At 38.5% G+C, this 12,962-nt stretch overlaps 1 protein-coding gene and 1 long non-coding RNA gene across 14 annotated transcripts in view; both read right to left on the reverse strand.

Annotated features, from left to right (window-relative positions):
- Positions 1 to 12,962, reverse strand: part of NFIA (nuclear factor I A) — a 597,699-nt gene that overhangs the window by 259,082 nt on the left and 325,655 nt on the right. The gene's annotated exons all lie outside the window — the stretch shown is intronic.
- LOC144333120 (uncharacterized) lies at positions 1,731 to 5,451 on the reverse strand. Its single transcript, XR_013401509.1, has 2 exons — positions 4,704 to 5,451; positions 1,731 to 4,241 (listed from the first exon to the last, which is right to left on the reverse strand). It is a non-coding gene; the product is annotated as an uncharacterized LOC144333120 (long non-coding RNA).

Here is a 12,962-nt window from a genome sequence, read left to right on the forward strand (position 1 = left end):
GAAATCTCAATCTTAAGTTATCATTGGCACCTATCCTTCTGGAATATCATGGCAATCGATGAGTTTGCAATGTTATATAAGTCACTATCTAACACCTGCCCAAATTGGAAGTCAAGCAAGGCCAGCCCTGCAGTTCAATTTTTAATGGCAAGTTAAAGAACACATTGGAATCTGAGGGTTTTTTTTTTTTAAGATTTTCTTACATATGATAGTTGTTCAATAAAATCATCATTAATAAATAACAATGTCAGCATACTTTATTAAATACTCTTAGCCCAGAAATTGCTACTAGAGCTATTTGACAGTTTTTATTTGGAACTACATTTCTATTCACACTTGCTATACATCTTTTACCTGAAATACTTTGTATAGAAACTCATTAAAATGCTCTCGTGAAAGGAGAGCACACCACCACTGCCTTCGCTTTGTCTAATAGCTCAGGACCTCTCGCTCATAAATTCATTCTAATTAAATTATGCTTCTCAAGGTGCTCCCTCTCATGCAATCCTTATGTAATTGTACCTAATATTTTCTCCACAACTGATGTTACATTAAACAGGCTTTTACTACCTATCTAATGGCCCCCACCCCTTCCTCCTTCCCCCTTATTCCCTTTTCCTTCCTTCCTTTTTTTTTTTTTAATTCAAAGGAGAGAGAAATCTAACCTGACAAAACACTTTTTTAAGTTTGCCTTAAGCTTTCAAGTTCTTTATAATTTTCTTAATGTGATACATAAAATACACAAGGACTCAAACAAATGTATCTCTTTGAGCACCAGAAAAAGAATTACATTTTAAAGTTCAGTGAAAAAACAGAAAACAGGTCAGTTGATATTTATTAGCCAGTTTTATTTCAAGGCAGTGTGCTATAGAGGAGGGGATGTGTTGATTAAAATTAGTACAATGACTCATAAAAGTATCAACAATTATTATATTTTCCATTGATAGGGTAAAAGATACTGATTCTTTACACTATCAGGGTATACTTTCATGTGATACTTAAGGTAACAACAACAACAAAAAAGCCAAATCTGAGAAAGTATGTGAGATCTTACTATGTATCTTGGCTTGTATTGCAAATTCCCATCAGAATTCTCTATTTTTAAATAAAATATAGAGGGAGTCATTGTTTTCCCTTTCACACTTTGCTGTGTTTCAGCAACCCTACAGAATAAATGGGAGTTTTATAAGGAAGGAATCGTTCATACTTGAAAAGATTATAGATGACAGAATTTCATAACTTTGCTAAGTATGTAAATAACTTGTCTACAGCCATAAGAGAAGCCACTTAAATGAGCACTACTACCTTCTATTACTGCTATTATCATAGTTAGAAATATTATTAGCATTACACACATTATTAAAATTTCTGGAGGTTTTTTGGTTTGTTTAGCTTTTCTTCATCTTTTCTGTCATTACTTGGGGATGAATACATATTTAGTTATGTGGTTGTGATAATTCACTGGACTGAATAGGTAAACAACTCTAGAGCACTTGTGGAACCTAAGCAGATATGTCTTGTCTATCCAACATGACTGGTACCTCTGTAAAGTTTATGATACTGTTTTTTATTTTGGGGAATGTATACATCATTTTATAGCAGAAGCTCCATCAGCAATTGTTGACTGGCAGATCAAATCAAGAGAGTGACTCACTTTAATTAATCAGATGCTATATAAAGGCCAGTGTTTAGTATCAGAATTTTCTAAAGAATGGATCAATCTTTCTTAATTTCTTTTTTTTCTGTGTGAAGTCTAAAATGTGATGATTAATTTTAGCTAACCTCTAATGGGTACTTTCAATGTTCCAGGAGGAAGATTCTACGTGTCCTACGTGGATTAACTCATAATATTATTATCCCATACAGATGAGGAAACTGAGGCACTGAGCGGTCAAGTGATTGGTACAAGATCACGACGCTAGTCAAACGGGAGCTGAGAGCTAAAGCAGCAACTGGACTCCAGAGTCCATGCTGCTAATGACTGCTTTGCCTCCTGCTGTCATTCAAAATACCCCAGTTTGTCATCACTGCAAATGGTGACTAAGGGTCAATAGGGAATTGCATAATTCTAGCGTGTGCGTGCTCTCTCTCTATATATATATAGAGAGAGAGTTGGAGCTGGAGTCTCTGTCACGCAGGCTGGAGTGCAGTGGTGCAATTTTGGCTAACTGCCTCCTGGCTTCAAGTGATTCTCCTGCCTCAGCCTCCTGAGTAGCTGCGATTACAGGAGCACACAACCACACCCAGCTAATTTTTGTATTTTTAGTAGAGATGGGATTTCACCATGTTGCCCAGGCTGGTCTCGAACTCCTGATCTCAAGTGACCCACCCACCTCGGCCTCCCAAAGTGCAAGGATTGCAGGCATGAACCACTGTACTTGGCCACTCAACCTTTTTTTAAAAATCACCAAAACTTAACATACGTGGAAAAGTATACACACTTGGAAGTATACCACATATCTATGAAGCTAGGATCAGAAGGAACCAGAAAAAAACTTGCATTTTCTTCCCAGGAAGGAAGCAATGTAGTATATACAATCTTGAGTCAAATGGATCTGAGTTCAAATTTCATGTCTACTACTCATAAGATATGGTACATAAGACTGAAAATGGTACATAAGCCATGGTATACTCATCTCTAAAATGAGGGCATTAACAGTTGCCACAGAATAGAGGTGGCATGAGAATCAAATGAGGCAACACAGGTAAATTGATTTGCATTTTTCCTTAGCATTTTGTAAATGATCAATAAATGGTAGCTATTAACAGATATCCTCAACCAGCAGCATGTCTTTTTTGCTTTGTACAAAGGGACCTACTTCATTACATGTTGTTGTTACTGTTTCTCAGGAATGCTCAGTCTAATCCTATTTTAAAATTTCAAATGCAAACATAAACAGAGCTAAACATAATCATAAAGAGAGGACGGCACTGACGAGTAGTCTGTATGAACCACTGGAAACACGGGAACCACATTTCTGGTCTTCAGAATTCTGGTGAAGGGTACCAGCCACATTTCTTCACACCACTTCTTCTTCCTTAAAATAAGGACTATTCTTATTTCAAAATGGGAGGTGAGAGAATTGGAGAGTGATGATTTTTTAGTGGGCAAAGGCCCTTTTCCAACCCATTCCTAAGGATGGCAAACATAATACTTTAGAGTGATGAAGGAGGGGGGCAAGCCGGGGTGGTGAGGTCTCTGCCTTTTAAGCAAGCCAGCCAGCAAACACAAATGCACGCAATTTGAAATTTTAATTAGGGTGCCATGTGCTGGTGACATATGGCGACACACTGACAGCTGGGCATCCAGGTTCAGGAACAGACCTGGGTTCTGAAATCACAGTTGGCAGAAGCAAAGTTCTCTGCTTGTGCGCTAGGTGCTAGCATGCCTGGAGAGTGCTCTGCCAACATCACCCCACTATTCAGCACTGCCTTCCGGTCGCATACAGACGCTGCCTGCCAGAGGACCACGACTGCAATTCAGATAGAGAGTGAAGAACGAATGAAAAGGAATAAAAAGAGTAAAACCCCCAGGTCCTATTCTCAGTTGCAAGCCCAGATAACATTCAAAACAATACAGCCATTGATTTTTGGTGACTTCTCAGTCAAAGACCCTAGGACTTTCACAGTAAATCACCCTTGCAGGGGGTGCTCTCCCTGTCACCATAACAGAACACACATCAACACACTGCCATCAAGAGCTCTGTATTACCTGCTCCCAAGTCAATCAGAAGGAAGCCCTTATATAAAACCAAGTATGATTTAAAAGTCTGATTTGCATAGATTGGAAGATGAATCATGTTAGCAAAGAACTGTATCAAGATTGAATAAAGACATTTTAAGAAAACTTGTTAAACTGTAAAGGTCAAGTTTTCTTTTTTCTTCTCCCAGAATTTTTTTCTGTGATGAATTAAATGTTGGTCAGTCTGACCTTTGAAGCTTTACAAGTTGCCTGAAAATGTCTTAAAATGGGTTAATGAATTGCCTTGTGGCTTTTTCATCTGCTCTTTCTTGCCCCACTTTGCCTGTTTACTCTACTTGAAGTGGGAATAGTTTATCTATAACTGCTGTTTTTTTTTTTTTTTTTTTTTTTTTGAGGCGTAGTTTCACTCTTGTCACCCAGGCTGGAGTGCAACGGCATGATCTTGGCTGACTGCAACCTCCACCTCTCAGGTTCAAGCGATTCTTCTGTTTCAGCCTCCCAAGTAGCTGGAATTACTGGCACCCACCACCACGCCCAGCTAATTTTTTGTATTTTTAGTAGAGACAGGGTTTCACTATGTTGGCTAGGCTGGTCTTGAACTCCTGACCTGGCGATCTGCCTGCCTCAGCCTCCCAAAGATACAAGCATGAGCCACCATGCCAGGCCTACGTCTGCTGTTTCTAAGCAAGCCCTCGACGCACAGTAAGTTGAATAACAACAAGGTTTCTTAGCCAAACCATGCAATATTAAGAGAATCATATTTGAATCCTTCTTTACATACAGAGTGTTTTTGAGATATAAATCTTTCACTATTAAGAACCAAAGTAGTGGCTGGGTGCGGTGGCTCACGCTTGTAATCCCAGCACTTTGAGAGGTGGACGTGAGTGGATCACAAGGTCAGGAGTTTGAGACCAGTCTGGCCAACTCAGTGAAACCCTGTCTCTACTAAAAATACAAAAATAAGCTGGGTGTGGTGGCAGGTGCCTGTAATCCCAGCTACTCAGGACGCTGAAGCAGAAGAATCGCTTGAACCCAGGAGGCAAAGGTTGCAGTGAGCCGAGATCATGCCACTGCACACCAGCCTAGGCAACACAGTGAGACTCCATCTAAAAAAAAAAAAAAAAAAAGAACCAGAGTAGTAAATAAGCATGCCAAACTGCACCCTCTTCAGCTCTGTGGGAAATCTGAGTTTCTAGCCATTATGTAATGAATATTATAAATATGGGGTCCAAACTCTTATCTCTTCCTTGCATTCTGAATACTGCTATCACATCAGCCAACTGAATTTAAGGTAGAGCCATCACTGAAGTGGAAATTCAAAATACATAAACTTGATTAAAAGCCAGCAATTCCTCTGTTTAATTAAACACAAATACATATGCATCGCGCACACACACACACACACACACACACACACTCCTTTAAAGTTTTAAACGGTGTGACCTACGGGATATTAGACTTTATTTTTTAACTATTGACACTGTTATAAGTATGCAGAGAAGTCGATTTACATCACATTTTATTGTACTTCAAGTTAATTTTTGGATAGCAATAAAATAAGCTGAAGATTAACATCAGCCGTTTCAGGCTTCAGACAACACTGCTGCAAGCTGGAGAATACAGATATTAGAATTTACACCCTCCAGTTGTAAGCCCATTAACTAGTTTGGACAGAAATATGCATTTGCACACAGTTACCCTTAAAAAAATTAAACATGCTGATACCAAAAAAAAAAAAAAAAAAAAAAAAAAACTCTAGTCTCCTATATATTAGCATGAGGTCTTTGAAATAAAATACCACTGGCCAGTCATATTGCATACAAAATTTGCACTACACTAAGAAATGTATTTACATGTACCCGTAGGAGTAGCAGAGAAAACTAAAAGCAACTATATTCTCAATTCTAGACATTTTCCAAATTTATCTTAAACCAGCTTTTAAGTGAAGATTTCTTTAACTTGATTAAGAGCCCCACAGCCATGACCTAGGAATTTACTAAGTAAGGCAGAACATTGGGCATGAGGATGCAAATTTTTGCCCTGGAAAAATCCTTTATAAAGTTTATACAAATTTCTTACTCAAATCAAATTTGAGGTATTGATTCCCTACTCTAGGTTTCAGTAGCACACTACAGCTATAGTTTTTTCAGAAGATACCATTAAACTCTGTTTAAAACACATCAATAGCACCTACACATAAGACAAGAACACACACACCCACAAAGAAAACTTACTTTTAATTTTCTTTGTAAAATTAAAGACTTGTAAAAGTCTTAATTACAGAGTTTAAAATATACTTTGCAAACAACATTAGTGGATTCTGAATCCATCTTTGGGGAAATAAAGCAAAGTCTGACTAAAAAGATCAAATCCATGTTATAGAAAAATTCAGTTACTCTGTAAGAAAATTCAGACTCATTCAAACCAGTTAAATATAGTATTTTACTCTGCTTTCTTTATACATCACATTTTTTTCTAAAACATGAACTAAGTTAATAAAAAGTGAAATTGAATTTCTAGCCTCCAAAATGACATTATTAAAAAGTAGCATTTAGAAGGAACTTCTTGTGGTTCTAAAAAATATGTAAATTTTCATTGTTTTTCACAAAACGGTAAATTTATTATAAAACATTTACAAAAAGTAAGTATCACCTTTGAATAGGCTAAAACTGTAAGGGGATAAAAAAATGTATAAATCTACTGCCAAAGTAAAAATTTCAAATACAATTTAAATGCAGATAAGATAAAATGGATAAGGTGGCCAATTACATTTTAAAACGTCTTAATTCTTAGTGACACAATATAGACAAAAATAAGGAAAATGATAATATACGAACAGAGGAGGGTACACAAGAAAGGTCTGGAGAACAATATTGTTTATGGGAATAAATTACAGACTAGACCTTGAAATACAAACGATTCAAGAAAACTAAGGTTTAGGTGAAAGACTTCTGGCTTCCTGGGTTGCATTTCACATACAAGTTGCATGTGCCTGTTATTTCCTTATATGGCTGAGATAATATTAACTAATAGGGGAACACATTCATGATGCCGTAAGACCCTGTCATCACTACAGTTTTGACAAAGGAATCCCAGTTGAGCAAAATTAACATTCCATAAAATACAACAGGAAAGGAAAACTTATAAACGTACACCAAGAATCCCTGCAAATGTTCATGCTGCCGAATAAATAAGAATTAATGAAAATATTTCAGTATAGATTCCTAGTTACCGTTACCTAAAATGTGACAGTTGAAGAATAACATATACAAGAGGTGGTGAGAGAAAGAAGCAGAGGTTCACAGAATTGAAGTCTCAGAAAGCTGCAGAAAAGAGCCATAATTTTCAAAAGGGGAAATTGATAGGAACTTGTGAAGAATTCTATGCTGTGCTTACTTAGATATCTTTGAAAATGAAAAATGCTCTATATAGTCCAGAGTATCTGGATTTAATCCAGACACACTCATTAAACAGTTTTGAGAACCCTAGAAATGAAGAGCTGTGAGCAACCTGTCAATGACAGGCCAGGAACAGGGCAATTTAATTAAAAAGAAAAGTGATCGGCATGGGACAGTGGGAAGGGAACTGAATTCAGATCTACTTTGTTATCTTTGCCAGTTCCGACATACAGGACCTTGAACACGGTGCTTCTTTACCTGCAAAATGATGGAGTAAAGTCAAGGCTGTACTTCTTTCCAGCTCTACAGTTCTTTATCTCTATAACCTAGTATTTACCTTGCCTACCTTACAGGGGTTTTGTGAAAATTAATTAAGTTTGCATGGAAATTATAAGACGTTATTTTTTAAAATATAGGGGGACAATTAATATGACCAAAAGTTGATACAAACAAGAGAAGGAGAAACGTTCCAACTGCAAAAAGATGGACAAAATACAAGGCAAAGACATGATGCTTGCACTACTGATGTCTTCAGAAAAAGAAGTGACTCTGTTCACTCAAAGAAATCTGACAGCAATCTGATACATGGTGTCTTTCAGAGGACACATACTTTAAAAATACTAGAAATTAACAAAAGGTACTACCCGTCCATCAGTGACTGGCCCAAGTGTGGCGCTGAGCACTTCCCTAACTTATTTCCCCAATTCTCACTACCTTCTGGGGTCCGTGTTTTTATGACATCTTAATGGATGGGGAAAAAAATGAGACTTAAAGAGTTTAAAACCAAGGTCATCTATAGTAAGGATTTGAACCTATGTCTCTGCCTGACACTAAATTATCTTGTTAATCAAATTAATTAATTATCAAGTCAAATCAATCTTGTTAATCTTAACTACCACATTACACTAATGCTGTTCCTCTCTGTATAAGCACTTCCCCTATTTTAATTAAATTCATCAGGCCAATCAGTTAATTGGGTCCAAAAGTTAAGTTGACTCTGGATGTATGTAGACAAAGCCCTGAATAAAAATGTACGCATAAGGAGGCATTTTATTAAGAATGTGTACTACAATGATCACTTCTATTAAAGTGGGATGTTTGCCTTTGGTATTTCCAGGAAAGGCACTAAGGACATACTAGGGAAATTGTTAAAGGAAAAAGTGGTCATGTTATAAAGTAAACGCATTAACCATCAGAATTTTATTTCTAGGACCTAGTGGTTTTACAGCTTGTTCAGCAAATATTTCATATTTATGTATCATCTTTGGTCGAAGCAAAATATAACTGACTACAAATAATGACCCTTCATCTCTTTTCTACTCCAACTAATGGAGAAAACATTTGCAGAACTACACTGAAAGGCACCTACAATGAATTCTGCCAACAGAGGAAGAATGACTAATTTTTACTATACATTAAAGACTATTTGCTTCACCTAATTCAGGAGCTATTCCCTCTCTCTTTGGATGGGAAGGGAAGGTAGTTACAGAGGAGACAGAATACCAGAGAGAGTGTCGTTAGTTGTCACTTGTCATTAGTTGTCACTTCACCTAAGAGATGTCTATACATGGAAAAGTTGGAAACAAACACACAAACAAAAGATCTTCTTGTAGTATTCAGTGATCAAACGAAAAATACTGCAAGTCATAGCAAAGCTTCTTTTCTTATTATGCTTTTCTGCTCAATTTTATACTCAACTATTCTGAATAGCAGAGATAACAATTTTCATAAGCATATGAACGTTTTATAAATTGGTCCAAACCAAACACATGGATACCTGCCAACTTTGGTAGGTTTTGGAGGCACATTCAATGATAATAGCCATGTTTTCCCCCACATCAGAGGATTCTGGCAGTGGTTTCCAGTTTTAAACGCTATACTAGGCTAATCTGAAAAATATTTAACAGAGGAGTTTAAGAATCTGAGTACAAAAGTTTTCAAGAGTGAGAAACAAAAATGTTCAAATTTTAAAATCTAAGCTAGGGCCAGGTAAGCACAAAGGCCAAGATGCAGGATGAAAATGACCAACATCTCCTTGGAATGTTGGTAATGAAACACATTACCATGGGTGATTTATGCAGTTTCCTCTTTAGATCAGAAATACTTCCCAAACCACCTCCCACTTGGTGCTTCGACACTTATAGTAAATGAAGTCAAGAGTGAAAACACACACAACTCCCTCCTTACTTTGACTTTTTTTTTTTTTTTTTTTGAAACAAGAGTCTTGCTCTGTCATCCAGGCTGGAGTGCAAGGGCACGATCTTGGCTCACTGCAACCTCTGCCTCCCCGGTTCAGGGGATTCTCCTGCCTCAATCTCCTGAGTAGCTGGGATTACAGGTGCCCACCACCACACCCGGCTAACTTTTTTTGTATTTTTAGTAGTGATGGGGTTTGACCATGTTGGTCAGGCTGGTCTCGAACTCCTGACTTTGTGATCTGCCCACCTTGGCCTCCCAAAGTGCTGGGATTACAGGTATAAGCCACTGCGCCCGACAAGATATTTTGATATTTTAAACCTCAATAAAGGTTCAGTTCCACATGGTGGCCTAAAACTCGATAATTTAGAAGACTAAAGAAAAAGAAGTTTTTTGTTGGATTATTTCTAATACGCTTCAAAACTTGTTATTTTTTGTCTGGGTGCAGTGGCTCATGCCTGTGATCCCAACACTTTGTGAGGTGGCGCATGCCTATAATTTTGGGAGGCCAAGGTGGGCAGATTACAAGGTCAGGAGATTGAAACCATCCTGGCTAACACGGTGAAATCCCACCTCTACTAGAAATACAAAAAATTAGCCGGCATGGTGGCGTGGTGGCGGGCGCCTGTAGTTCCAGCTACTCGGGAGGCTGATGCAGGAGAATTGCCTGAACCCGGGAGGTGGAGGTTGCAGTGAGGCGAGACTGCACCACTGCACTCCAGCCTGGGTGACAGAGCGAGACTCCATCTCAAAACAAAAAACAAAAAACAAAAAACACCCAAAACAACAACAACAAAAAAACTTGTTATTTTTACTAAATTTTAAGTCACGGGTTTGAAAAGTTAACAGGTCTCTAAAAGGGCAAGGCCAAACCACAAACTGACGTACTCAGAAGAGTGTTAAGAGTTACTTAGCATCTAGAAGAAAATTTATGGTGTTCTTATGATTTGCCAATATCTGTGGGGGGGAAGAAAGCAGATCTCTAATTAGTGCAACCACCCCCATTTTGTGTGATGGATGTGGGGTAGGGGAGGGGAGAGGAGAGAGACGAATTGATTTGAATGCCATGGTGTCACCAGGTTGAGAAGGGATCAGAACCCAGAAAGAGGCCCATCACAACAACAACTCAAAATGTTTTTCAAACAGAGCTACTACCTACACACCAGAAGCTGATGGAAACAAAAACCTTCAGCACTATCTCCTGCCTAATTGAATCGGTGCCTGTAATGGGAGGAAGCTGTTTCTCAGAACCCAAAATAAATGGTGCTGGGAAAAGGAGGAGGCCAAAAAAACCAGGCTAGAGACAAACAGAATTGGTGGAACAGGCACCCAGATTCTCCGGAAAGCAAATCCCGTTTAGCATTTATCCACCCAGGTCACGGTGAAGCCTGTATCATAGCAACTTGAGACTTTAAATACTACTATTCATTTGGTCATTAGTTTCTCTTGGTTCCTTTTACTTATCCGTATTTTCGATAGCCAAATCCTTAAAAGAAAGCAGAGACTATGAGAATGTTGTCAAATTTCAATAACGCTCAAGGGGGAAAAAATCGCCAATCTCTTAATGGTTTGGTCTAACATTCTTTCTGGAGTTACCCAGTAACAGATTAATGTAGCTAAGCATTGTAACATTGAGCTAAAGTACTAAGAAAACATGCCTGAAATTTACAAATAGGCTGCCCTTGCTTGCTTAAAAAAAAAAAAAAAAAAAAAAAAAAAAAAAAAAAAAAGATTCCTTCATTTTCACTGCCAGTTTCTTTCTTTATTTATCTTTAATTTATTGTGGTGTCAAAACCCATGTCTGGTCTTGGAAAAATTCTGGCACAAAGTTGGCTTTTTATAGTACCAGACCATTAAAACTACAAAACCTCAATTAAAAAACTGCCAGAAGAGTTTGGTGCTCAGCAGAAAAAAATGATACAAAGACTGCCATGGAGAAAGGAAGAAAAGAAGTTGGTGTTGCAAGAAGTCTAAATCGTGTGACTAAAATTTTGAGTACCAGGGTAACCAAATATGGTCTATAGTTTATGTATGTTGTTCAACTCATATTCCTGGACCCTGATTTCCCACATATTCTGATTAGAAACTGTGTAACTACAGGTCATCAAATTTATTTGTTTCAACAAATTTTATGTTGTATCTAGTGGATGCCTAGATACAATCAGGTATATCACAATATGTGTAAATAACAAACCCTGAGACAGATTAGCTACCATTCTGCCTGACTTGTTTGATTAAATGTGAATCATTCTTGTGATGTAACCATAAAAATGGGATAAGATAGATGTCTGTTTTACAAGGAAAATAGCGGAAGCCACATGTTTGGAACTTTAAATCCCAATCCTGACGGCAGCGGGACTCAGAAACACGGCCTGGCTTCCAGGAATGATTCCACACTCCATTCCATGCCTGGCATAATATTGGTAGCACAGAAATAATAAACAGCTGGCAAATAAGGGAATCACCAACCTCATGTGCTGCTGGGGAAAGAATTAATTAGTGCAAAGCATCATGGAGATGGAATCTATTCTGATGAAGACCACGTTGTGTGGTCAAGACCGTGGCCTCTAGTGTCACCTGCCTGGTGCCAATTTCCTGGTCAGTAAAACATGGGGGGAAATAGTACTACCTCTCTAAAGAGGTAGTGTGAGGATTAAATGAGGTAACTGATGGAGAGGCTTCCAATGCTACCTCTGTGCCACACTGTAGCACTCAACAATTGCTATTAAAATATCATTATTCTTTAATACCACATTTAATTTCATTAAATTCACTAAATACCATTATTAAAATCAAATAGCATGGCAATGAGAAAAAGCAATATGCGACATTATCCCTTATCCTAGAACTGTAAATGCGAACTAAAGTTCCCCAAATCCAATATGTGATCCAAACCCAATCCATTCATCAATAAGTATTTAGTGAGTTTCTAGAATTCAACATGCCTGGCACTCCTGTTTAGTCAGTCACCTTGGATGTAAGAAGATAGGAAATCTTTTTAATACAGGCATATGGAGTGTGCATAATAAAACATTAGGAGTGAACTTACTGATACAGATCTACTGACTTGAAAGCTGGAGACACAACCTATGGCAGACTTTTTTCTTTTTTTGAGATGGAGTCTTGTCGCCCACGCTGGAGTGCAGTGGCCCGATCTCGGCTTACTGCAACTTCCGCCTCCCGGTTTCAAGCGATTCCCCTGCCTCAGCCTCCCGAGTAGCTGGGACTACAGCTGTGCACCACGACGCCCGGCTAATTTTTTGTATTTTAGTAGAGAGGGGGTTTCATCATGTCAGCCAGAATGGTCTCAATCTCCTGACTTCGTGATCAGCCCGCCTCAGCCTCCCAGAGTGCTGGGATTACAGACCTGAACCACCGCGCCCGGTCAATGACTTTTAACTACACTTTAGAGCATTCTCTCCAAACCTGTAACTCCAAGGGACTGAAGCCATGCAATCCAGGCAGAGGGGAACAGAAGCAGAAGGGCAAGAGCCACTGCCCTAAGGTCAGACCCCAGCTCCACACCCTAATCTTCAGGGCTCCTTGTCCTTGTCTGCTTAGTTTCTGAATCTGTCTCCTCCATACCTTGCCAGCCCCCAGCCTGCAAAGACCACTGCTTTCTCTGGGCCACAGACAACCATGCTTTTCCTTGACCTGTTACCCTA

Source organism: Macaca mulatta, chromosome 1 (genome assembly GCF_049350105.2).
Source record: "Macaca mulatta isolate MMU2019108-1 chromosome 1, T2T-MMU8v2.0, whole genome shotgun sequence".
Classification (NCBI taxonomy): Eukaryota; Metazoa; Chordata; class Mammalia; order Primates; family Cercopithecidae; genus Macaca; species Macaca mulatta.